General features: G+C 38.7%; 1 protein-coding gene across 29 annotated transcripts in view; it reads left to right on the top strand.

The window, feature by feature from the left end:
- The window catches only part of ANO4 (anoctamin 4), a 445,360-nt gene that overhangs the window by 311,102 nt on the left and 109,653 nt on the right, over positions 1-24,605 (top strand). The gene's annotated exons all lie outside the window — the stretch shown is intronic.

The raw sequence follows: 24,605 nt of genomic DNA, 5'->3' as shown, positions 1-24,605 counted from the left end.
ATGTCCCTGGGAAAGATGACAATTTTAATGTTATTCTTCATTTGTACCTCATTATAAATAATCTTTTTTAGAGAGTTAAATATATAATATTTTCTAGAGTATTAAATATATAATCTTTTCTATCCATTCCTTAGGTTGCTTCCTTGAGTTGGCTATTGTAATAGTGCTGCAATGAATATTGGGGTGCATACATCTTTTTGATTTATGGTATTTTGTAGATAGATGCCCAGGAGTGGGATTGCTGGATCATGTGATAGTTCTATTTTTAGTTCATTTTTGTTTTCAGCCTTTTTTTGGGGGGGAGCTGCACTTGCAGCTTATGGAAGTTTCCAGTTCCCAAGGCTAGGGGTCAAATCATAGCTGCAGCTGCCAGCCTGCACCACAACCACAGCAACACAGGATCTGAGCCACATCTGCAACCTATACCACAGCTCACAGCAACATCAGATCCTTAACCTACTGAGCGAGTCCAGGGATCGAACCCACATCCTCATGGATACTAACTGGGTTTGTAATTCCCTGAGCCACAATGGGAACTCTCTATTTTTAGTTTTCTGAGGAACCTCCATACTATTTTTCATAGCGGTTGTGCCAGTTAACATCCCCACCAGCAGTGTAGGAGGGTTCCCTGTTCTCTGCACAGTCTCCAGGATTTGTAGTTCATAGACTTATTAATGATGGCCATGCTGACCAGCGTGAGGTGTTACTTCATTGCAGTTTTGATTTACGTTTCTCTCATAATGCATGATGTCGAGCATCTTTTCATGTGTTTTTTGGCCAGCTCTCTGTCTTCTTTGGAGAAATGCCAATTTACATCATCTGACCATTTTTTTTTAATTGGGTTGTCTTTTTTTTAATGTAAAGCTGCATGAGATATTTATACATTTTGGAGGTTAATCCCTTGTGGGTCATCATTTGCAAAGAGTTTTCTCCCATTCTGTGGGTTGTCTTTTCATTTTGTTTATGATTTTATTTGTTGTGCAAAAGCTTTAAGTTTAATTAGGTCCCATTTTTTTGTTTGTTTTTATATCTATATATATATATTGTTTTTCTACTGTACAGCATGCTGACCCAGTTACACTTAGATGTATACATTCTTTTTTCTCACATTACATGTTCCATCATAAGTTACTAGACAGAGTTCCCAGTGCTACATAGCAGGATCCACTGCTAATCCATCCTGAAGGCAACAGTGTGCATCTACTTAGCCCAAGCTCCCAATCCCTCCCACTCCCTCCCCTTCGCCCTTGGCAACCACAAGTCTATTCTCCAAGTCCAGGATTTTTTTTTCTGTGGAAAGTTTCCTTTGTGCCATATAGTATATTCCACATATAAGTGATATCATACGGTATTTGTCTTTCTCTTTTTGACTTACTTCACTCAGGATGAGAGTCTCTAGTTCCATCCATGGTGCTGCAAATGGCATTATTTTGTTCTTTTTTATGGCTGAGTAGTATTCCATTGTGTATATTTACCACATCTTCCTAATCCAATCATCTATCAGTGGACATTTGGATTGTTTCCATGTCTTGGCTATTGTGAATAGAGCTGCAATGAACTTGCAGGTGCATGTGTCTTTTTTTGAGGAGAGTTTTGTCCAGATATATGCCCAAGAATGGGATTGCTGGGTCATGTGGTAGTTCTATGTATAGTTTTCTAAGATACCTCCGTACTGTTCTCCATAGTGGTTAATAGTTTCAAATGATGCAACTGATAAGATCCTAATCTCTAAAATATACAAACAACTTATACAACTCAACAGCAAAAAAAGCCAACAACCCAATTGAAAAATGGGCAAAAGACCTAAATAGACATCTCTCCAAGGAAGATATACTGATGGCCAATAGCACTTGAAACAATGCTCAACATCCCTGATTATTAGAGAAACGCAAATCAAAACTACCATGAGATACCACCTCACACCTGTCAGAATGGCCATCATTAAGAAGTCCACAAATAACAAATGCTGGAGGGGGTGTGGAGAAAAGGGAACCCTCCTGCACTGATGGTGGGAATGTGAGGTGGTACAACCACTATGGAGAACAGTATGGAGGTATCTTAGAAATCTATACATAGGTCTCATTTGTTTATTTTTGTTTTCATTATAATTACTCTAGTAGGTGCATCAAAAAAAGTATTGCTATAGTTTATGTCAAAGAGTGTTCTGCATATGTTTTCCTCTAAGAGTTTTATAGTATTCATCCTTACATTTAGGTCTTTCATCCACTTTAAGTTTATTTTTATGTATGGTGTAAGAGAATGTTCTAATTTCATTTGTTAACTTGTAGCTGTCAAGTTTTCCCAGCACCACTTATTAAAGAGAATGTCATTCCTCCGCTATATATTCTTGCCTCTTTTGTCATATATTAGTTGACCTTGAGTGCATGAGTTTATCTCTGGGCTGTCTATGCCATTCTACTGATTAATATTTCTGTTTTTGTGACAGTACCATACTATTTTGATGACTATTTTGCGTTATAGTCTGAAGTCAGGAAGCCTGATTCCTTCAGCTCCGTTTTTCTTTATCAAGATTGCTTTGACTATTTGGGGTCTTTTGTGATTCCATACAAGTTTAAAATTTTTTTGCTTTAGTTCTGTGAAGAATGCCCTTGGTAATTTGACAGGAATTACATTGATAATGCTATTTGCAGCAACAGGGATGGGCCTAGAGATTATCATACTAAGTGAAGTAAGTCAGACAGAGACAAATATATGATATCATTTATATATAGAATCTAATAAAAATGATACAAAACAACTTATTTATAAAGAAGAAACAAACTCCCTGGTTCAAAATCAAACTTTTGGGAATAACCATGGGAGGGGATAAATTGGGAGGATAGGAATAACATATACATACTACTGTGTAGAAAAGAGATAACTAACAATAACTTACTGTGTCGCACAGAGAAATCTGCTATAATCTGTAATAACCTATATGGGAAAAAAAGTGGATATATGTATAATTCACATTGCTGTACACCTGAAACAAATACAACATTGAAAGTCAACTATACTCCAATACATTTTTTTTAAGTTTGCGAGTGGGGGAGGAAGGAAGACCCATAGAAGGGATACTTTCTCTGGGTATAAGTATAAGCAGTAATAAGAGGATGCCACTAAGGTGGTAGAGGGGAAAATTTGTCAAAAAATAAGAAAAAGATGGGGTTTATGGAAGATAAATTTTTACTCAACTTCTAAATTTTGTATGTGCTTGTCAGAGTTTCTAGATCTTTGCTCATCACAGTAACATAAATAAACTGCAGGAAAGTAGATAGATCTGTCCCTTTGCTCAGCTCTCATACCTGCTCAGCTCTAATGAAAGAATATAAAAACAAGACTTATGACCAAGACCAGACTAAGACAGTAGCCATGGATGAGTCACTGAATGATTAATTTACACAGTAACAATCACTTAGATAATTCAGGCAAAACTTTGCTATTGACTGAATGACAGCAGCACCCTAATTAGTAGCAAGCTAAGGTCTGGGTTACCCTAAATTGGATTTTTCTGGTCTGAGGATTAATTAGGAAATCACTTATGTCTCTAAATCTGTGTTTGCAGATTTTTAAAAAAATGATTTCCTCTTCATTCTGGCTCACTTTTGGGTAGGAAATAAAATTCATCTCTAATAAATTTGAATATCACCATGCTTTCATGGTTCTATCCTAAATATCCATTTCAATTTAGTCAGCATCATGCACCCATCCTGTGACAGGCACTGTGAGGGCTGGGCAAAAATGAATGAATCACAGGTTTTGTCCTTAAGGGTTAATGTTTCAGCTCACACAAGCTTTGTTTAGGAGCACGTGCTCTGGAGTTTGTTGGTCCTGGACGCCAAATCCTAGTTCTACAAATCATAAACTGTATCATTCTAAGCTTTGATCTCTTTGCTTGTAAATTGAGAATAATAATACCTATGGATGGAATGTTGTTTAAAAAATAGCAATACAATTTATAAGTACATATGATAAATGTTCAGTAAGTATGTCTATTATTATTTTTTTGGCCACACCCATGGCATATGGAAGTTCCTGGGCCAGGGATCAAATCTGACCTGCAGCTGTGACATACACCACAGCTGTGGCACCATGGATCCTTAACCCACTGTACCACAGAGGGAACTCCAATTATTATTAATAATATATGTACCTGATATATACATAGGTATATAATTTTGGTATGTGTGAGTTTTTTCACTGTCCAATCCTAAAGATGGAGATAGTTTAGGATTGGCCTGGATTGTTACCAATTTCAAGATATATCATTGATTTCTCTCTCCTTTTCTCCTCGTTCTTTCATATATATACGTGTGTGTGTGTGTGTGTGTGTGTATAAAATGATTTTTATTTTTTTCCGTTGAAGCTGGTTTACAGTGCTCTGTTAATTTCCTACTGTACAGCATGGTAACCCAGTTACACATACATGTATACATTCTTTTTTTCTCACATTACCATGCTCCATCATAAGTGACTAGACAGAGCTCCCAGGGCTACACAGTAGGATCTCATTGATAATCCATTCAAAAGTCTATAGTCTGCATCTATTAACTCCAAGCTCCCAGTCCATCTCACTCCCCTTCCCCAACCACAAATCTATTCTCCAAGTTGACGATTTTCTTTTCTGTGGAAAGGTTCATTCGTGCCGTATATTAGATTCCAGATATAAGTGATATCATATGGTATTTGTCTTTCTCTTTCTGACTTACTTCACTCAGTACGAGAATCTCTAGTTTCATCCATGTTGCTGCAAAAACCAATAGAACAGAATAGAGAGCTGAGAAATAAACCCAGACATCTATGGTTAATTAATCTTTGACAAAGGAGGCAAGAACATAAAATGAGAAAAAGAAAATCTATTCAGCAAGTATTTCTGGGAAACCTGGACGGCTACATGCAAAGCAATGAGTCTAGAACATACCCTCACACCATGCACAAAAATAAACTCAAAATGGCTGAAAGACTTAAATATAAGACAAGATACCATCAAACTCCTGGAAGAGAACATAGGCAGAATATTCTCTGACATCAACCTTACAAATGTTTTCTCAGGTCAGTCTCCCAAAGCAACAGAAATAAAAGCAAAAATAAACCATTGGGACCTCATCAAACTGATAAGCTTTTGCACAGCAAAGGAAACCAAAAAGAAAACAAAAAGACAACTTACATAATGGGAGAAAATAGTGTCAAATGATGCAACTAACAAGGGCTTAATCTCTAAAATATGCAAACAACTTATATAACTCAACAGCAAGAAAAGCCAACAACCCAATTGATAAATGGGCAAAAGACCTGAATAGACCATTCTCCAAGGAAGATATACACACGGCCAACAAGCACATGAAAAAATGCTCAACATTCCTGATTATTAGAGAAATGCAAATGAAAACTACCATGAGATACCACCTCACACCAGTCAGAACGGCCATCATTAATAAGTCCACATATAACAAATGCTGGAGGGGGTGTGGAGAAAAGGGAACCCTCCTGCACTGATGGTGGGAATGAAAGTTGGTACAGCCACTGTGGAGAACAGTATGGAGGTACCTTATAAATCTATACATAGAACTACCATATGACCCAACAGTCCCACTCTTGGACATATATCTGGACAAAACTTTCCTTGAAAAAGACACATGCACCTGCAAGTTCATTGCAGCTCTATTCACAATAGCCAAGACATGGAAACAACCTAAATGTCCATCGACAGATGAGTGGATTAAGAAGATGTGACATATATATATCTGTGTATATATATATATATATACACATACACACACACACACACACATACATACATACAATGGAATACTACTCAGCCATAAAAAGAACTTTGCTCCTCTTTCCTACAACAGTCCTCCTCCTTTCCTTTCCCCAACCCTTTGATCCTCCTGCTTCCTCCTCTTCATCCAGAATTACCCAGCTTACTGCCCATCTCCCAGTTTTGCTTGTTTCTGTGTACCCCTCAACAACATCAGTGATACTGTTTGGCCTACTGTGTCTTACTAATAGATTTTCAACTTCAAGCTTAATGAGTGCATATCCTCGTGTTAGGCAACTGACAGTTTAAAAATATTTATTGATTCAACCAATAATTCTCCAACCTTTTCCACTATGACACATGGTACTGGTGACTTACAGACCACACTCCTTTGTGCTTTACTGTTCCTCTAGAAAGCATATTGGAATACACGAAAGTAAATTGATGTTATTATAAAGGCACCTCAGATCCATTCTGATTTTTTTTAATCATTCCCAAATTTAGACACTTTGTTGCTAGTGTCAAATTAATTGTGACACATCTCACCCCTTATTACGTGACATCAGGACTTTATGACCCATAGATGAATTAGACTCCCAAATTTGACTCTTGCTTCTTTCTTAAGACCTGTGCAGATGTACAGACCAGAAATGCCATTCTTAGAGACGTTCTTCCTTGAGAAACACTTGCACATGTGTGTTTTTCAGCATTGTTTATAATAATAAAAGATTAGAAATAGCCTGAATGTCTACCAGCAGGAAAGTGAAACAAACTGTAGTGTCTTCACACAATAGACATCTAAGCAGCAGAAAATATGATTGGACCAGAGTTCCTTTTATCAACATGAATGAAACTCACATGGTTGCCCAAGGAAAGAAAACTGTAGAAAAATGAGTAAAGCATGATACCATTTCAGTAAAGTGTATTTTTTGTTTGTTTGTTTTTGTTTTTAGGGCCATCCCCATGGGCATTTGGAAGTTCCTAGGCTAGGGGTCAGATTAGAACTGCAGCTGCCAGCCTACACCACAGCCACAGCAATGTGGGATCCAAGTCATGTCTGTGACCTACACCACAGTTCACAGCAACACCAGATGCTTAACCCAGAGATATAGGTCGAGGCCAGGGATCGAACCTATATCCTCATGGTTACTAGCCGGGTTTGTTACCACTGAGCCTCAATGGAAACTCCCCCATTTCTGTAAAGTTTTCAAATGAACAATATAATGCTGTATTTTTAAGAATACATATATATTAGGGATGATAAAAAATCCCTAATGGAGGTTACCTCTGGGAAGGGGAATTCAAGTGTGGAAGAACACCCAAGGAAACTTCACCTGCATCTACAAACTTACATTTCTTCAGTTAGCAGGCATACAAGTGTTTGATAATATTCTCAATACATTTTTGAACAGCCAAAAATATTTTTTAAAAACTTTTCACTACCTTGATTTCAGAATAGTGTGCACTTATTTATCAGGGCATGTTAGAACCTTGAGGATCAGTAATCTTTATAAAAAGTGGCAAATAGTGAGCTAATGTCATAAACCTACCATTTATGAACATAATGTATACATGAGTACACAGCAGGCAACAGCTCCCAGTCCTTAAACCTCCCTCTGAAGTGGGTATTATTGTGCCCCTAAACCTTCCTCTGAAGTGGGTATTACTGTCGCCCCGTTTGAAAGATAAAGATACTGAGGACTAGAAAAGTTACCTTTAAAAATTCAGGAGCGGAGTTCCCATCGTGGCACAGCAGAAACGAATCCAGCTAAGAACCATGAGGTTGTGGGTTCAATCCCTGGCCTCACTCAATGGGTTAAGGATCGGCATTGCCGTGAGCTGTGGTGTAGGTTGCAGATGCAGCTTGGATATCGTGTTGCTGTGGTGTAGGCCGGCAGCTGTAGCTCCAATTCGACCCGTAGCCTGGGAACCTCCATATGCCGTGAGTGTGATCCTAAAAAGAAAAAAAAAAAAAAATTCAGGAGTTCCCACTGTGGTGCAATGGATTGGTGGCATCTCTGTGGTGTGAGGACTCAGGTTTAATCCCAAGCCTGGCACAGTGAATTAAGGATCTGACATTACCCCAGCTGTGACGTGGGTTGCAAATGCTGCTTGGATCTGATCCCTGGCCTGGAAACTCCAGATGCTGTAGAACAGCCAGAAAAAGAAAAGAAAAGAAAAGAAAAAAAAATCAAGGAGTTAGTACTTGCCAGAACCAAGGCTTTTTTTTTTTTTTTTTTTTTTTTTTTTTTTTTGTCTTTTTGCCATTTCTTGGGCTGCTCCCATGGCATTTGGAGGTTCTCAGGCTAGGGGTTGAATCGGAGCTGTAGCTGCCAGCCTACACCACAGCTCACAGCAACGCCGGATCCTTAACCCACTGAGCAAGGGCAGGGATCGAACCCGCAACCTCATGGTTCCTAGTCGGATTCGTTAACCACTGCGCCACGACGGGAACTCCAATCCTTTGATTTTAAATAGTGCTGCTGAGAAGTTCAAAAATATTCCAATCAAACTAGAATTTAGAATGGATAAGCAATGAAGTCCTACTGTATAGTACAGGGAACTCTATCCAATCTCTTGAGAACATGATGGAAGATGATATGAGTAAAAGAATGTATGTATATATGTATGACTGTGTCACTTTGCTGTACATCAAAAATTGACAGGACACTGTAAATCAACTATACTTTGGTAAAAAATTCCTAAAATAATGAAACAGACGCTTTAAAAAATGTGTGTATATGTATATGTACAACTGGGTCACTTTGCTGTAGAGTAGAAATTAGCACATTGCAAATCAACAATACTTTCATTCTACTTTATTTTATGTATTTTTAAATAACGCTTTACTTATTTATTTACGTGGTCTTTTTAGGGCCACACCCACGGCATATGGAAGTTCCCAGGCTAGGAGTCAAATTGGAGCAGTATCTGCTGGCCTACACCACAGCCACAGCAACGCTAGATCCAAGCCGAGTCTGTGACCTATACCACAGTTCACAGCAACAGAAGATCCTTAAACTACTGAGGGAGGCTAGGGATCTATCCTGTGTCCTCATGGATACTAGTCAGATTTGTTACCACTGAGTTGCATGGAAACTCCAACAATAATTAAAAAAAAAAAAAAAGAGTAAAGACTGTGTTCAGGTTTAAAAAGTGTATTCCATTCCTAATTCTCTCTATGTAACTTGTCTTCTCCTCAATAGAAGTTTGTGTGATCATGTCTTTGTCCCCCGTGGTTTGAAATATCATAGTTGTGATTGTGGTGTGGCTCTGTGTTCATCTATTGTACTGGATTTTTTCAACTTAACTATTCTTGTCTTTATGTTCAGGGTAATTTTCTTAAATAATTCTTGAATTTTGTGGATAGGTTGTTCCTCCTTTCTTTCTGCAAGCCTTACTTTTCAGATAAAGGGCTTCTGGAGATCAGAATCTCACATCCTTGTCTTTTCCATTTGTTACCTGTGTCTTCTTGCCCTGGGAGATTTCCTCAACTTATTTTCTAGAAGATTTCTACAACTAATTTTCAAATTCTTCTACTAAGCTTTAATTTCTGCTCTCATTTTCTTTTTAGTTTCTAAGGACAATTTAATTTATGTAAGGTTCTGGCTTTTTAAAATCATATTTTGAGCTTTTTTTCACAATTGCATTATCTTCCTAACTCTCTGGATGTAATAATTTTTAAAATTGAAATCTAGTTGATGTATAGTATTAGTTTCAGATGAATGACATAATGATTCATTATTTGTATATTTTGCAAAATGATCACCACAGTAAGTCTAGTTAACATTCATCCCCAAGCTTAGTTACAAATTTTTTTTCCTTGTGATGAAAACTGTTAAGATTCACTCTCTTAGCAACTTTCTTTATATGCAATAGAGTATTCTTATTAACTAAAAATGCCATGCTGAGAATTCCCGTTGTGGCACAGCAGAAATGAATCCATCTAGGAACCATGAGGTTGCGTATTCAATCCCTGGCCTCACTCAGTGGGTTAAGGATCCACCATTGCCGTGAGCTGTGGTGTAGGTCGCAGACGAGGCTCGGATTCTGTGTTGCTGTGGCTGTGGTGTATGCCTGCAGCTGTATCTCTGATTAGACCCCTAGCCTGGGAACCTCCATATGCTATATGCTCTGAGTGCGGCCCTAAAAAAGCAAAAAAAAAAAAAAAAAAAAAAAAAAAAGCCATGCTCTACATTACATCCTCATGACTTATTTATTTTATAACTGCAAGTTTTTACCCTTGATGCCCTTCACCAGTTTTGCCCACCCTCACCTCTGGCAACCATTAATCTTTTATCTGTTCTCTATATCTATGAGCTTGTTTGTCTGTTTTTAGATTCCATACATAAATGAGATCATATGGTATTTGTCTTTCATTCTCTCTATGTCTTATTTCATTTACTAAATGCCATCAAGGTTCATCCCTGTTGTCACGATGTCAAGATTTCATTCTTTTTTTTATCTGGGTAATATTCCAGTGTGTGCCTATAAATGCATTTTCTTTATCCATTCATCTATTGATGGACACTTAAGTTACTTCCATATCTTGGTTACTATAAGTAATGCTGCAGTGAATATGAGGGGGGCACATATATCTTTTCAAGTTAGTATTTTCATTCCTTTTGGATAAATACCCGGAAGTTGAATTGCTGGATCATACAGTGGTTCTATTTTTAATTTTTTGAGGAACCTCCATACTTTTTTCTATATGGCTGCACCAGTTTATAATCCCACCAACAGTGTACAGCGATTCCCTTTTCTCCACGTCCTTACCAATGCTCGCAGTTTCTTGTCTTTTTGTTAATAGTCATTCCAGGTCTGATGTGGTAGCTCATTCTGAGTTTTTTTTGTTGTTGTTTGTTTGTTTTTACACAGCTGCACCTGCAGCATATGTAAGTTCCTGGGCTGGGGTGGAATAGGAGCCGCAGCTGCTGGCCTACACCACAGCTTGTGGCAACACTGGATCCTTAACCCACTGAGCAAGGCGAGGGATGGAGCCAACATCCTCAAGGACAATGTGCCAGGTTCTTAACCTGCTGAACCACAAGGGGGGCTCCTCATTGAGGTTTTGATTTGATTTTCCCTGATGATTAGTGATGTCGAGCATCTCTTCATGTTGGCCATGTGTGTCTTCTTTAGAAAAATCTCTATTGAGATCCTCTGCCCATTCTTTAATCAGATATTTAGGTTTTTTGCTAGTGAGTTGTATGAGTTCAAATATATAGATTTTTAGGATATTAACCACTTATCAAGATACATGACTTGAAAATATTTTCACTTATTCTGAGGTTGCCTTTTCATTTTGTGGTTACTTTGCTGTGCAGAAGCTTTTTAGGTTGTTATAGACCAGCTTGTTTATTTTTGCTTTTGTTGCCTTTGCTTTTGGTGTCACGTCAAAAATAAGTCATCACCAAGATGGATATCAAGGAGCTTATTGCTTATATTTTCTTGTAGAAATTTTGTGGCTTCAGGTCTTATGTTAAAGTCTTTAATCAATTTTGACTTGAATTTTTTATATGGCTTAAGATAGGGGTCTGGTTTCATACTTTTGCATGAGGCTCTATAGTTTTCCCAACACCATTTATTGAAAAGACTGTCCTTTCCCCATTGTCTATTTCATGGCTCCTTTGTCATAAATTAATTGACTGTAATGTATGGGTTTATTTCTGGGTTCTCAATTCTGTCCCATTGATCATGTGCCTGCTTTCGTGACCATACCATATCATTTTGATGACTACAGCTTTGTAATATAACTTAAAATCAGAGAGTGTGATGTCTCCGGCCTTATTCTTCTTTCTCAAGACTGCTTTAAGATCTTGCTTTCTCAAGATTCAAGGTATTTTGTGACTCTGTACAAATTTTAGGATTTTTTTTATATTTCTGTGGAAAATGTCATTGGAATTTTGAGAGGGATTACATTTGATTTATAGATTGCTTTGGGTAGTATGGATGTTTTAACAATATTAATCCTTCCAATCTGTGACCATGGAATCTTTCCATTTGTGTCTTCTTCATTTTCTTTCATCAGTGTCTTACAATTTTCAGTGTTCAGATCTTTTACCTCCTTGGTTAAATTATTCCTAGGTATTTTATTTTCTTTGATGCAGTTGTAAATGGGATTTTTTTCATTTTTAAAGTTTTATTGAAGTATAGTTGATTTACAATGTTATGAGCATGTCTGCTGTACAACAAATTGATTCAGTTATACATATGCACACGTCCATTCTTTTTTAGATTCTTTCCCCATATAGATTATCACAGAATATTAGGTAGAGTTTCCTTTGCTATACAGCGGGTCCCTGTTGGCCAGCAATTCCATATACCACAGTGTGCATATGCCAATCTCAAAACCCCAGTCCATCCCTCCCCAAATGGAATTATTTTTGAATTTCTCTTTCTGAAAGTTTATTATTAGTGTATAGAAATGCAGAAAATTTGGAGTTCCCATTGTAGCTCAGCAGGTTATGAATCTGACTAGTATCCATGAGGATGCGTGTTTGAACCCTGGCCTCGCTCAGTGGCTTAAGGATCTGACATTGCCATGAGCTGTTGTGTAAGCTGCAGATACAGCTCAGATCTCACATTGCTATGGCTATGGCATAGGCTGACAGCTGCAGCTCTGCTTTGACCCCTAGCCTGGGAACTTCCATATGCCACAGGCATGGCCCTAAAAAGAAAAAAAAGAAAGAAGGAAAATAAAAAGAAAAGAAATTCAACAAATTTTTGTTCATCAATTTTGTATCCTATAACTGTACCACATTTGTTAGTTCTGAGTTTTTTTAGTGCAGAACTTAAGGTTTACTATAAATAATATCTTTTCATCTGCAAATAGTAATAATTTTACTTCTTCTTTTACAATTTGAATGCCTTTTATTTCTTTTTCTTGACAAATTGCTCTGCCTAGGACTTCTGATATTAGTTTAGGGAGAGGAGGGATTGTAATTTTTTTCTTGCATTTTATTGAGATGTAATTGATACATACAGCACTACATAAGGATAAGGTGTACAGCATAACGATTAGACTTACATACATCATTAAATGACTATCACAATACATTAGTTAACATGCAATAGTATATTAAATAAAAATGATGGCCCTGGGTCTCCTTGTCCTGTTCTTGATATTAGAAGAAAAGCTTTTAGCTTTTTACCACTGAGTATGATACTAGTTGTGGGCTTGTCATAAAACATCTTTACTCATTTTTTAAAAATTTTATTTCAGTATAGTTGATAACAATATTTTCTTATGGTTTCAGGTATACAGCAAAGTGAATCACTTATACATATATATATCCATTCCTTTTCAGATTATTTTCCCATATAGATTATTATAGCATATACAGTAGATTTCCCTGTGCCATATATACAGTAGGTCAACAGATAAATACAGTTATTTATTTTGTATATAGTAGTGTGTATATGTTAATCCCAACTTCCTAATTTATCCCTCCCTCTCCATTTCCCCTTTGGTAACCATAACTTTGGTTTTGAAATCTTTGAGTGTATACTATTTTTGTTTGTTTGTTTTGTTTTTGTTTTCTTTTTAGGGCTGCACCTGTGGCATATGGAAGTTCCCAGGCTAGGGGTCAAATCAGAGCTGCAGCTGCCAGACCATGCCACAGCCACAGCAAAGTGATATCCAAGCCATGTCTGTGACCTACACCACAGCTCACAGCAATGCTGAATCCTTAAACCACTGAGAGAAGCCAGGGATCAAACCTGCATCCTCACGGATACTAGTAAGGTTTTTAATCCACTGAGCCACACAGGAACTCCTGTTCTATGGTCAATAAGTTCTTTTATATCATTTTTATTAGAATCCTCATATTAGATATCTCATATGATATTTCTTTCTCTGACATTTCACTTAGTATGATAATTTGTAGGCCCATCCACATTGCTGCAAATGGCATTATTTCATTCTTTTTAATGGCTGAGTAATATTCTATTGTATATATGTACCACATCTTCTCTATCTGTTCCTCTGTCAGTGGACCTTTAGGTTACTTCCAAGTCTTGGTTATTGTAAACAGTACTGCAATGAACACTGGGGTGCATATATCTTTTTGAATTATGGTTCCCTCCAGATGTACACCCAGGAGTGGGATTGCTAGATGATATAGGGGTTCTTTTTTAGTTTTTTAAGGAACCTCTATACTGTTCTCCATGGCGATTCCACCAATTTTTTTAAGTTCTATGAAAAATACGTTTGGTATTTTAATAGGGGTTGCACTGAATCTGTAGATTGCCTTGGCTAGTATGCTCATTTTGACAATGTTGATTCTTCCAATCCACGATATTTCCATCTGTGTGTGTAATCTTTGATTTCTTTTATCAGTGTCTCATAGTTTTCAGAGGTCAGGTCTTTTGCCTCTTCTAGGTATCTTATCTCTTTGATGTGATGGTAAATTGAATTGTTTCCTCGGTTTGTCTTTCTGGTCTTTCATTATTAACATACAGAAATGCAAGAGATTTCTGTTTATTAATTTTGTGTCCTGCAACTTTATCAGATTCACTGATGAGCTCTAGTAGTTTTCTGGTAGCATCTTTAGGATTCTCTGTATTATATGTCATCTGCAACAGTGATAGTTTTTCCTCTTCTTTTCTGATTTGGGTTCCTTTTCTTTTTTTTTTTTTTTTTTCTTTTCTTTTCTGACTGCCATATCTAGGACTCCTTAAACTATGTTGAATAAAAGTGGTTAGAGTGAACAATCCTTGTCTTGTTCCTGACATCAGCAGAAATGCTTTCAGCTTTTCACCATTGAGAATGATGTTATCTTTAACTTTGTCATAAATGGTCTTTATTATGTTGAGGTAGGTTCCATCTATGCCCACTTTCTAGAGTTTTTAATCATAAATCATTGCTAAATTTTTTCACAATCTTTTTCAGCACCTATTGAGATGACCATATGATTTTTATTCTTCAGTTTGTTAATGTGTCATATCACATTGATTCATATGCAGATACTGAAGAATCCTTTCATCCTTGTGGTAAATCCCACTTGATCATGGCATACAATCCTTTTACTATATTGTTGTATTTGATTTGCTAATAATTTGTTGAAGTTTTTTGCATCTGTGTTCACCAGTGGAATTATGGCCTTTATTCATAATGATTCTTAAATGTTTCATCACTGTACATAGCCTAATTTCCTCTTAACATATTTCTTTCTGATTGTTTTCGTCTCTTTATATTATTCTCTGTCTTTTACGTTAACACATTTCTGTAGATATAAGTAGTCTTTGGCTGGCTATCCATTTTTAAGAATAGAAAATGCAGTCTTGAGAAGCTTAGTGTATAAGGTGAGTCCTATAAACTGTGGGCTTCATAGCTGGGTAGTTTCATTTTGGAATCTTCAGTGTTGCTTTAGGTTTTTCATCTTAGGCTGATAAGATTCCCCAGAAGTCTGTGCCAGTCTTTTGTCTGAAAAGTCAAGTCCTGGCTGCCAGTGTTTTAGAGCCTAAGAGGATAGCTGGGAGTTTTAGCTTCCAGGATGCAAATATTCACTGGATTCTCCAGAGTTCACTATGGTATCCCTACCCTGAACCATGCCTGACACCTGCCAGTTCAAAGACTGTTACCCTGACAACAACAGCAACAACAACCAGAAGAACAAGGCTCCAGTATTCTGTAGAGCTCAAGTGAGGATATGGGGAACCTAACTTCTTCCCGAAAATCTTTCAACCAGTATTTATTTAAGCATCCCCTTAGCCCTCTTCTAGAGATCACTGGTACCCCAGTTCAAAGATTTTATGAGATTTTGCAGTATAAATATATATATTTTTTGTCTTTTTGTCTTTTCTAACGCTGCACCTGTGGCATATGGAGGTTCCCAGCCTAGGAGTCTAAGCGGAGCTGTAGCCACCAGCCTACACCACAACCACAGCAACTCGGGATCCGAGCCGTGTCTGCAACCTACACCACAGCTCATGGCAGCACCAGATCCTTAACCCACTGAGCGATGCCAGGGATCAAACCCTCAACCCTGTGGTTCCTAGTTGGATTTGTTAACCACTGAGCCATGACGGGAAATCCAAAATATAATTATTTTTTGATTTTCCCTAGAGCTGGTTTGGTCGTCAGCTTTTTCTGGTCTCCTAACTCTGATATCACTTGTCTGTCTGCTTTTAACCTTCCAACATTTTGCTGCTATTATTTTCTATCCTTGTTCCTTGAGTGTGATATCTTTATTTAAACACAAATACATATACATTACTGTTATTTTCATGAGTTTTGAAAAAAGAAAAATTGAATGCAGCTGTTGAATTTTCCATCCTTACCTGCAAGTCTCAAGAGCAGGTATTTCTTAATTTATATTTAATATTTAAATAGCAAAGGTGAGATCATGAAGTACAATTAGAAACGATCATTGAAATAAGGAAAACGTCTCACATTGCTTCATTGCTTTTTGTTCTGGTAGCCTATCACCCAAAAGAGGCTTGAAAAATTTTACCAGTAAGGACCCTGAATGTTATATATTTAGTTTGATAATCATCCCATCCTTTGACTCATACCAAGTATATTTACAAAGTTCATTATTGCACTGCAGTTGCCAAAAGCCCCCCAAACTATCCAAATAGACCTTGTGACATAAAAGTTAATTGGTTCCTTTCTTCCTACTTATATTTTCATTAATTTGAGGACATAATTTAAGTGACAGTTAACTATCGCCTTTGCTTCTCCTTGTTAAAAAGTCTCTATTTAAAAGTTTAATTAAGAAAGTTTCTTGAAATATTTATTTTTTAAGGCATTAACCTTCACCTTTCTTTTTGTATTATGAAATAATACAATTTCAGCCTTCATAAAAGACTGGTCTCTTGATCATCTGCTGCTACATAATAGTCCACCATAAAACTTACGGGCTTAAACATTTTATTAGTTTAATAATGATTCTTTGGTTTGAGCAGTTTGTGCTGGATTCAGCTGGTCAGTTCTTCCAGTAGCTTTAACTGGTGTCAACGTGTGGTTGCAGTCATCTCTTTGTCTGAAATTGTCTCCCTCATATGATATGTCCAGAGGTGTCAGCCCATGGCTGGGTTTCTCTCTCCACATGGTCTTTTATCTTCTGGGAGCCTGGCTTAGGCTTATGTACACTGGCAGTCGTAGGGCAAGTGTTCCACATGGACAGGAGTGGACACCTCAGAGCCTGGACCTTAGCTCAGCACTCACAAAAACCACTTCTTCCACATTATGTTGATGAAAGCCAGTCACAAGGCTCACTCAAATTCAAGAGATAAAGTGACAGACTCTACCTCTTGATGGAAGAAGCAAGAAATTGACATCACAAAGGGCTATGTATATAGAAATGGGAGGAAATGTGGCCATTTTTGCCTTCTATGACAGTCTGCCTTCTGGCATATAATTTATTCACATTTTTCCCACATAGAAAATATGCTCATTCCCATTCCAGGATCCCCGAAGATCTTATCCTGATGTGATATTAAGCTCAAAGCCCAGGATCTCATGTTCCAATGTCAGGTTCAGTTGGAGATGGGAATCCTTGGAAGCAGCTTTCTGGATATGGTTCTTGAACCAGAGAAAGACAAGGTAACTGCCCCCTCTATTTCCACCAGACTGCAAGGAGAGATGGGTGTGGGATAATTACAATAGGTGCTTCCATTCAAAATGGAGAGCAACAGGAAGCAGAGCCAATTATTAAATCCGGTGGGGCATATGCAAGTTCCCATAATCAAGGACCAAGAAAAATGCCTTGATTGATTATCTAGTTCAGGTTTTTTTTTGTTTTTTTTTTTTAACCATATGCCTTAGATTTTTAAATTTATAGATGTCAGTAATGTAGCCTTAAATCTAAAATAATTAGGAGCTCCTGTTGTGGCTCAGCAGAAACGAATCTGACTAGTATCCTTAAGGGCGCAGGTTTGATCCCTGGCCTCACTCAGTGGGTTAAGGATCCGGCATTACTGTGAGCTGTGGTGTAGGTCACAGACATGGCTCAGATCTGGAGTTGCCGTGGCTGTGGTATAGGCCAGCGTCTACAGCTCCATTTCTACCTCTAGTCTGGGAACCTCCATACGCTGCAGGTATGGCCTTAAAAAGACCAAAAAATAAAAATAAAATAAATAAAATAAAATAATTATACAGCATCATCTATAGGTGGTTAAATGCTTCTTGAGAAAGTTTCCTCTTGAAGCTTTAAACCATGGACATTCATACTCAGAAAATACTTATCAGTCTGATATTTTGTAAGATAGGTATTAAACCAAATTTTTAAAAACTTCTTTATTGCCTCTATTTCCCCTGAAGTATTACTGCATATCAAGGGTAATTATAAAACAAAACTGATTTTTAGAATCTTTAGGTTAGAAAAAATATAAAATTCATCTATAATATGATCTGACAGTTTCTGCAACATTCAGTAGATGTCTGGGTATGGGGTCTGATTATTCACTCAGGTCTTAGAATAGGGAATAAGGTCATCCAGGCCCTGCTGTCATACATCCTGCAGAAGAGGGACAGGCAGTGAACATGTAAATACATCTCTTCACCCCCACCTCAATTTAAAAAAAAGATTGAAAGTAAAACATAAGAAAATAAAACAAGGTAATAGAAAACAGAAAGGAGTAACTTGGAGGGCAGGAGAGAGACCGTCCTAGCCACTTACCATGAACAGACATTTAAATTGAGACCAAAAAGTCATGCAAAAATCTAGGAACAGCATGAGCAGAAGCCCTGGGCTGTAGCAGGCTGGGATTTTACCAAGGACAGAAACAAGGGCAATGTTGCCTGTTTACAGTGAGCAAGGGGAAGAGGAAGAGAGATGAGGTCATTGGTGGAGGCAAGAACCAGACCAGGCAGGAGCATTTAGACCATGGAAAGGAGTTTGGGCATTATTCAGAATCTATGGGATGTCACTGAAGAGTTTTAAACAGAAGAAGGATAAGATTTTATTTGTGTTTTAAAAGATCATTGCTATGAAGAGAATGAACTAAAGGGGAAAAGAGTGAAATTAGAACAGTGAGGCAGCTACTGCACTAACCCTGAAAAAAGCGTTGGAGCAGGAAGGGTGAGAAAGGATCAGATTCAGGATAATATTTGCAAAAAGGAGCCCAAAGAACTTGATTGGATGTTGGATATGAGAGAGAGAAGGAGGATCAAGGATGTATCTCAAGTCTGTGACTTGAGAAATTGGGTGCATCGCAGTGCCATTTTTTTAAGATGATAAAGACCAGGGGGAAAACAAATTTTAGTTTTACGAGGGTGCAAATTGAAAGTTCTGTCTGGGATATATTCGGTTTGAGTTGTCCCTTAAACTTCAAAAGTGATATCAAACAGGCAGTCATCTACCAGCTAGGTTTGGTGATCTATCTCATTTTTTTTTTATAGTCTCACTCTGTGACTGCCTAACTCTGTCCTTGGGCAATGAAAGCATCATGACCCTCATTTTCCTGGCAGTTTACCGTGTCTCAGACTTAATGACCTCCCTAAAACCACACAGCCTAAGTAGCAGAACAGGACTTGAACTTGGGTCTTTGGTTGACCTGTCCATGGACCTGGAGGGCACTCTTAGCCCTTGCTCACTCTCCTGTTCCAGTCTCCATTGTCAAAGGGAGATGCAGGGTAAGGACCCTATCATTGAGGCTCTGCTCACAAGCTCAAAGTGTTATCCACAATTTAAATAATTGTTTATCTGCACTGTCAGTACCAGTAGCTACCAGCTACATTGGCTATTTTGCATATTTACATCAGTTCAAATTTTTTAAAAAAGTGAAAAATTCACTTTCTCAGGTAACACTACCCACAGTTCAGGTGCTTAATGGGTACATATGATGAGGGGCTAGCATGTTGGATAGCACAAATATAGAACATTTTCATACTCGTAGAAATTTCTGCCCCACCGAACTGGACCCTGGCTAATTGAAGCTAAAGCAATTTTGAAGAAAATATAGACCCATCCTCCTTGCTGTGGCCTAACAGGAAAGTTTAGGAGAGAAAAGTGAGTTGTTTGTTTTCAGAGTGGCACACTTCATCATAAGCTGATTTTATACCCAGCTCTAGCGAGCACATTTCCCCAGTCCATACCCTTGAATGTTAGTGTGTTTTCCATTGTATCTCATAAGAAGAGAGGGTCCTCTTAGGAAAGGAACTGGGTTCTTTCCACCTCCACGTCCTCCTTAATCAGAATATATACACACATAACATCCACGTCCCTTCCCAGCCTCCACCCATCTTCATGTGTAACCCCCTCAGTGCACACTGCTTTGCACAGAGCAAGAGGACTATTTGTTTTACAACCTGGCTGTGGTCACAGGATAACAAACCAATGAAGAGCAAATAACCACAGGCCCTGGGGGTCCATGGTTAAACATCAGTATCACAGCATATTCCTTTTCCATTTCCTCCCTCCTAGAAGAAGGGAGACTGGGAGCCTCCCCAAGTCAGAACTGAGAGCTGTTCTCCAGAGAAGGCAGGAGAGTAGAGGCTCTGCAAGGGAGTCAATGGGAGCTTCAGGCTCAGGTCTGCCCATTCCTGAGGGAGTGGGTCAGCAGAGCCCTCCTCACCGTGCAAGATTGAAGCACCCAGAAGGCCCCCTTCACACACACATGCTCACAGGAGACCTGAGCTTCCAGCAGTTTCTTTTACAAAAGGATGGGAAGATTTGGAGCAAGGCATTTGGTTTTTGAACCCTTCTTTGACTTACTGCTGGTTGCATGACTTACAGAATCCCTCCAGGGGTGAAATAAGGAGATAGATGTTTAGAGCCTTAGTCATATAGCTGATTCACAACCAATTCAGCCGTTTATTCCCTTCTTCACATCCTGAGGGTGAAAAACAGACCTAGGACAGAAATTGTATTTTTTCCTTTAAATTTTCTTTTTCTCTAATATTTAAGTTTTTTAATAGGTAGTACTTTCTTATGATAAAAATTTCTTAAGTGTGCACAATTACATTTCCTTCCAACCTTCTCAGCCACCTAGTCCTTCCCAGAGGCAACGGGTGTTTCCAGATGTCTCTATAGCCTTCCGTAGTCATTCTATGCATGCACAAGCAAACATATGTGTCAATATGTAAATATATGTATCTCCTAACAAGTATATGTTTTCCTCTATGACACTAATAGTTGTATGACTGTTTTGAACCTAGTTTTTTCCCTGTGGTATCTCGGAGATCTTTCTTATCTACACTGAGCATCCTTCATCTCTTTAAAGCTGAAGACTATTCCATTGCAGAGTTGCACCATCATTTGTTTATCCTCTTCTCCACTGGAGAATTATTTAGGTCATTTCCAGAGTTTTGCCATTAGAACCCATGCCCCAGTGAACATTCTTGTACATCTGTCACTTTGCACATGGGTGAGAGTATTTGTTGAATATATTTCTAAAAGAGGAGTTGCTCAGAGGAGATGTAATAAGGATATATGAATCATTTTGATATACCTGGTCAAGGTGCCCTCATAGAATTTGCATTTGTATGCTCACCCACATGCAATGTACGAAAGCAGGGCTGAGTTTCTAAACCTGGGTGGAGCCCTGATACCATAGAGACTGGGCATCAGGTCCTGCATTTGCTAGCACAGCTCAGCTTACATGGTATAACTGCATGCATGAGTTTATGAGTGATTTCAGCTAAATGGCTAAGAATAGATTGAGAACCATGAGGTTGGGAATCATTACTGTTCCTTCTCTTAGCTGTCTAGTTTGAAGTAGTGACGGAGAAGATGAGATTGCTCCACACCCCCTAAGAAGATCCTTAGACAAGTAACATGGGAGGAATGGTTCACATGGCAGCTAGAAAGATGGAGAGTGTAGAAAGATTTCCAGGAAGCAGGAATAGAGGCCAAGGTATAATGATATGAGCTTTAGTTTCACAGCCCCCATGTTAGCTAGGGTTCTCCAAAAGATCTCATTTGAGCTGACGTGAAGGGCTTGTCGTGGGCCAAGCTCTGTACTAGTACTGATGCACGTGGTAGGTTCTTGCTCTAAAGAAGCTCACAGAGAGGTCAGTTATGTGCGCAGGTAAGTTCTGTATAATGTGATAGAAGCAACAGCAGGGGTGACAGCTAACTCTCAGAGCTGGTTAAATGCTGGACAATGGGCTTAGCTGTGCTCATCATCATGCCTAGTTCTGCAAAAACCCTATGAGAGTGATTACAGTGATGTTCCATTTCACAGATGAGGCAATTGAGACCCAGGGAAGTTGAGTGACAGTCCCAATGCCACAGAGTAAGTGACAAAGCTGGGGTGAGGTAGAGGTCTGTCTCACGTCAAAATCTCAAGGGAATGAAGAGTGATGTTGGACCTAAAAGTTCATCTTCCTCCTCCATGAAATGGTTTTCTGCTTCCCTCTCTTTTCATGGCACCACATCACTTTTCAGGGTGGAGGAGGTCAAGGGAGATTTGACTTGAGCTGAGGATCCAGGGATAAGTAGAAACAAGAACGTTCTAAGCAGAGCAACTCTTAGGCTGATCCCAAGGACAACCAGCCTCCAGGAGCCAGCAAGTTTCTGTCACAGGGAGCCAGGTGAATGGGGTGGATGAGATGACAGTCTCTGGAGCCAATCTGCCTGAGTTCAAATCCTGGTTCTGCTCCGTATTATTTGAGTGACTTTGGGTAACTGACTTAACCTCACTTATTCTCCACCTGTAACATGAGACGATCACATACTTACCTCCAGGTTATTGTAAGAATGGAGTGAGTTAACATATCTGGAACTGGAGTTCCCACTGTGGCTCAGCGGGTTAAGAACCTGACTAGGGAGTTCCTTTCGTGACTTGGCTGTAATGAACCGACTAGTATCCATGAGGACATGGGTTCAATCCCTGGCCTTGCTCAGTGGGTTAAGGATCTGGCATTGCAGTGAGCTGTGGTGTAGGTCACAGATGTGGCTTGGATCTGGTATTGCTGTGGCTGTGGCAACGGCTGGCAGCTACAGCTCCAATTCTACCCCTAGCCTGGGAACTTCCACATGCCCTGGGTGCGGGCCTAAAAAGAAAACAAACAAGCAAACGACATATCTGGGACATGGCATAGTGCCTGGTACATGCTGTGTATGTTTGCTCCCACTGTAACATCTCCAGGATCCAGGTACAACCTAGATGTAAGGAAGAGGAAAACAGAATTTTGAGGTTCATCTGTGGTGCTTATTATAGAGAACTATTACACAAGCTCACGAAATGTAATGCGGTGCTATAAAAAAAGAAAGAAGCAGAAAGCCATTTACTGGATGAGGGACATGGGCTTTTAGCCTGGAATTGTCTTGTCAAGCATGGTCGTGCTTATCAGCTTTCCGTTATCTGAAGTGTGAGTCAAAAATGGGCTTTTTTATTTGTTGCCTACTTCTTTATGGCATCTTTATTTGGTATTAAAACGTAATGGGCTGTCTCAAATAAGGTGAAAAGCAGAGGAGGATAAAATAAAAGGAACCGCATTCAATTGTAACTCGGTTTCCCCTCTTCCTCTTTGATGCCACAAAATGTTCTTAGAAAACCCTAGAGAAGATATAAGATAAATGCCGCAGCTTTCTCATTCACCCACATAGCATTTAGCTCTCATCCACCAAGTGAAATTACTTTTTTCTGAGAACAATATTCTATGATAGAATACAGGAGAAGTAGAAATGAGAGAAAGCCCTTCTCCCAGGAATCAGTTAATGTGATTTACATTTTATCTTCATCATCTCTAGCCTTTCTCTCCTTTATGTGTTATCCCCAACTGATAGTCCCAGCTCTGTTCACAAGCCAAACCCCATGCCTGGGCCGCCCTTTCTCTAGGCCAGTTTTAGCTCCTCCCATCATCAGAGCAACTCCTGAGAATTCATCTTCTTGAAAAAAAAATTGATAGCAGTTTTTCCAACATAAACCTCACTTCCTTCCATTCAAAAGCTTGTACCTGTACTGTGTACCAGCCACTCACTAGATCCTGGGGCTACAGTAATTATTACGGTTCAGCTTTTTGTTCTGAATGAGTTTACAGTTGTGTGTGAGGAGAAGGCCTGAACAAGGAGGTTGATTCTGTCCACCTCAGCCATCCCACTGTGTTCCTTCCTTTATGGTTTACCTTCCCCATTTGACTACAAGCCTTTCAAGGACAAAGATTTTATCTGCTTTCCTTACCACTATATAGTCAATACCCACACTGCATTCTCAATAAACAGTTGCTGAAGAAATGAATGAAAACAAATAATTGGCTGTACAGAATGATCAGTCGGTTGATGTGTTTCCAAGATAAAAAAATATCTTCAAGGAGAGAGTACTGAACCCTTGGGGGAGGTAGAAGTGCAGTGGGAGGGGTGAGGAGACTTGCTGAAGAGGCAACTTGCTGAAGAGGTGACTCTTTTTTTTTAATCATTATTTTTTACATTTTTTTAATAGTTATTTCCCCAATACAATTTTTTTTCTGCTGTACAGCATGGTGACCCAATTACACATACATGTACACATTCTATTGTCACATATTATCATGCTCCATCATAAGTGACTAGACACAGTTCCCAGTGCTATACAGCAGGATCTCATTGCTAATCCATTCCAAAGGCAATAGTTTGTATCTATTAATCCCAAACTTCCCAACCACCCCACTCCCTCCCCCTCCCCCCCCCTTGCAAGTCTATTCTGCAAGTCAATGATTTTCTTTTCTGTGTAAAGGTTCATTTGTGACTTCTGAGTTGGGTTTTGAGGACAATGGCTGCCAACATAGATAAGTCTTGCATGGTGTCCACCTCATGCAAAGTACACAATAAAAGTTTGCTGAGTTAGTAGACTTTAAAATATTGTGAAGCAATTATACTTACAGTATCTTTAATATTTTGCCATTTAATGCATTCCTGGGAGGGGAAGTCATGGCTACTTCATGCTGGATTGTGTGGTCCTAGAAGTTTGACAC

The sequence above is a fragment of the Sus scrofa genome, chromosome 5 (assembly GCF_054392235.1).
Source record: "Sus scrofa isolate SSC_HxYL_T2T_F1_AM1 chromosome 5, Sscrofa_HxYL_maternal_Yorkshire_Landrace_v2.0, whole genome shotgun sequence".
Classification (NCBI taxonomy): Eukaryota; Metazoa; Chordata; class Mammalia; order Artiodactyla; family Suidae; genus Sus; species Sus scrofa.
Note: the sequence above shows the minus strand (reverse complement) of the source record. Positions and strands in the feature narration are given on the sequence as shown.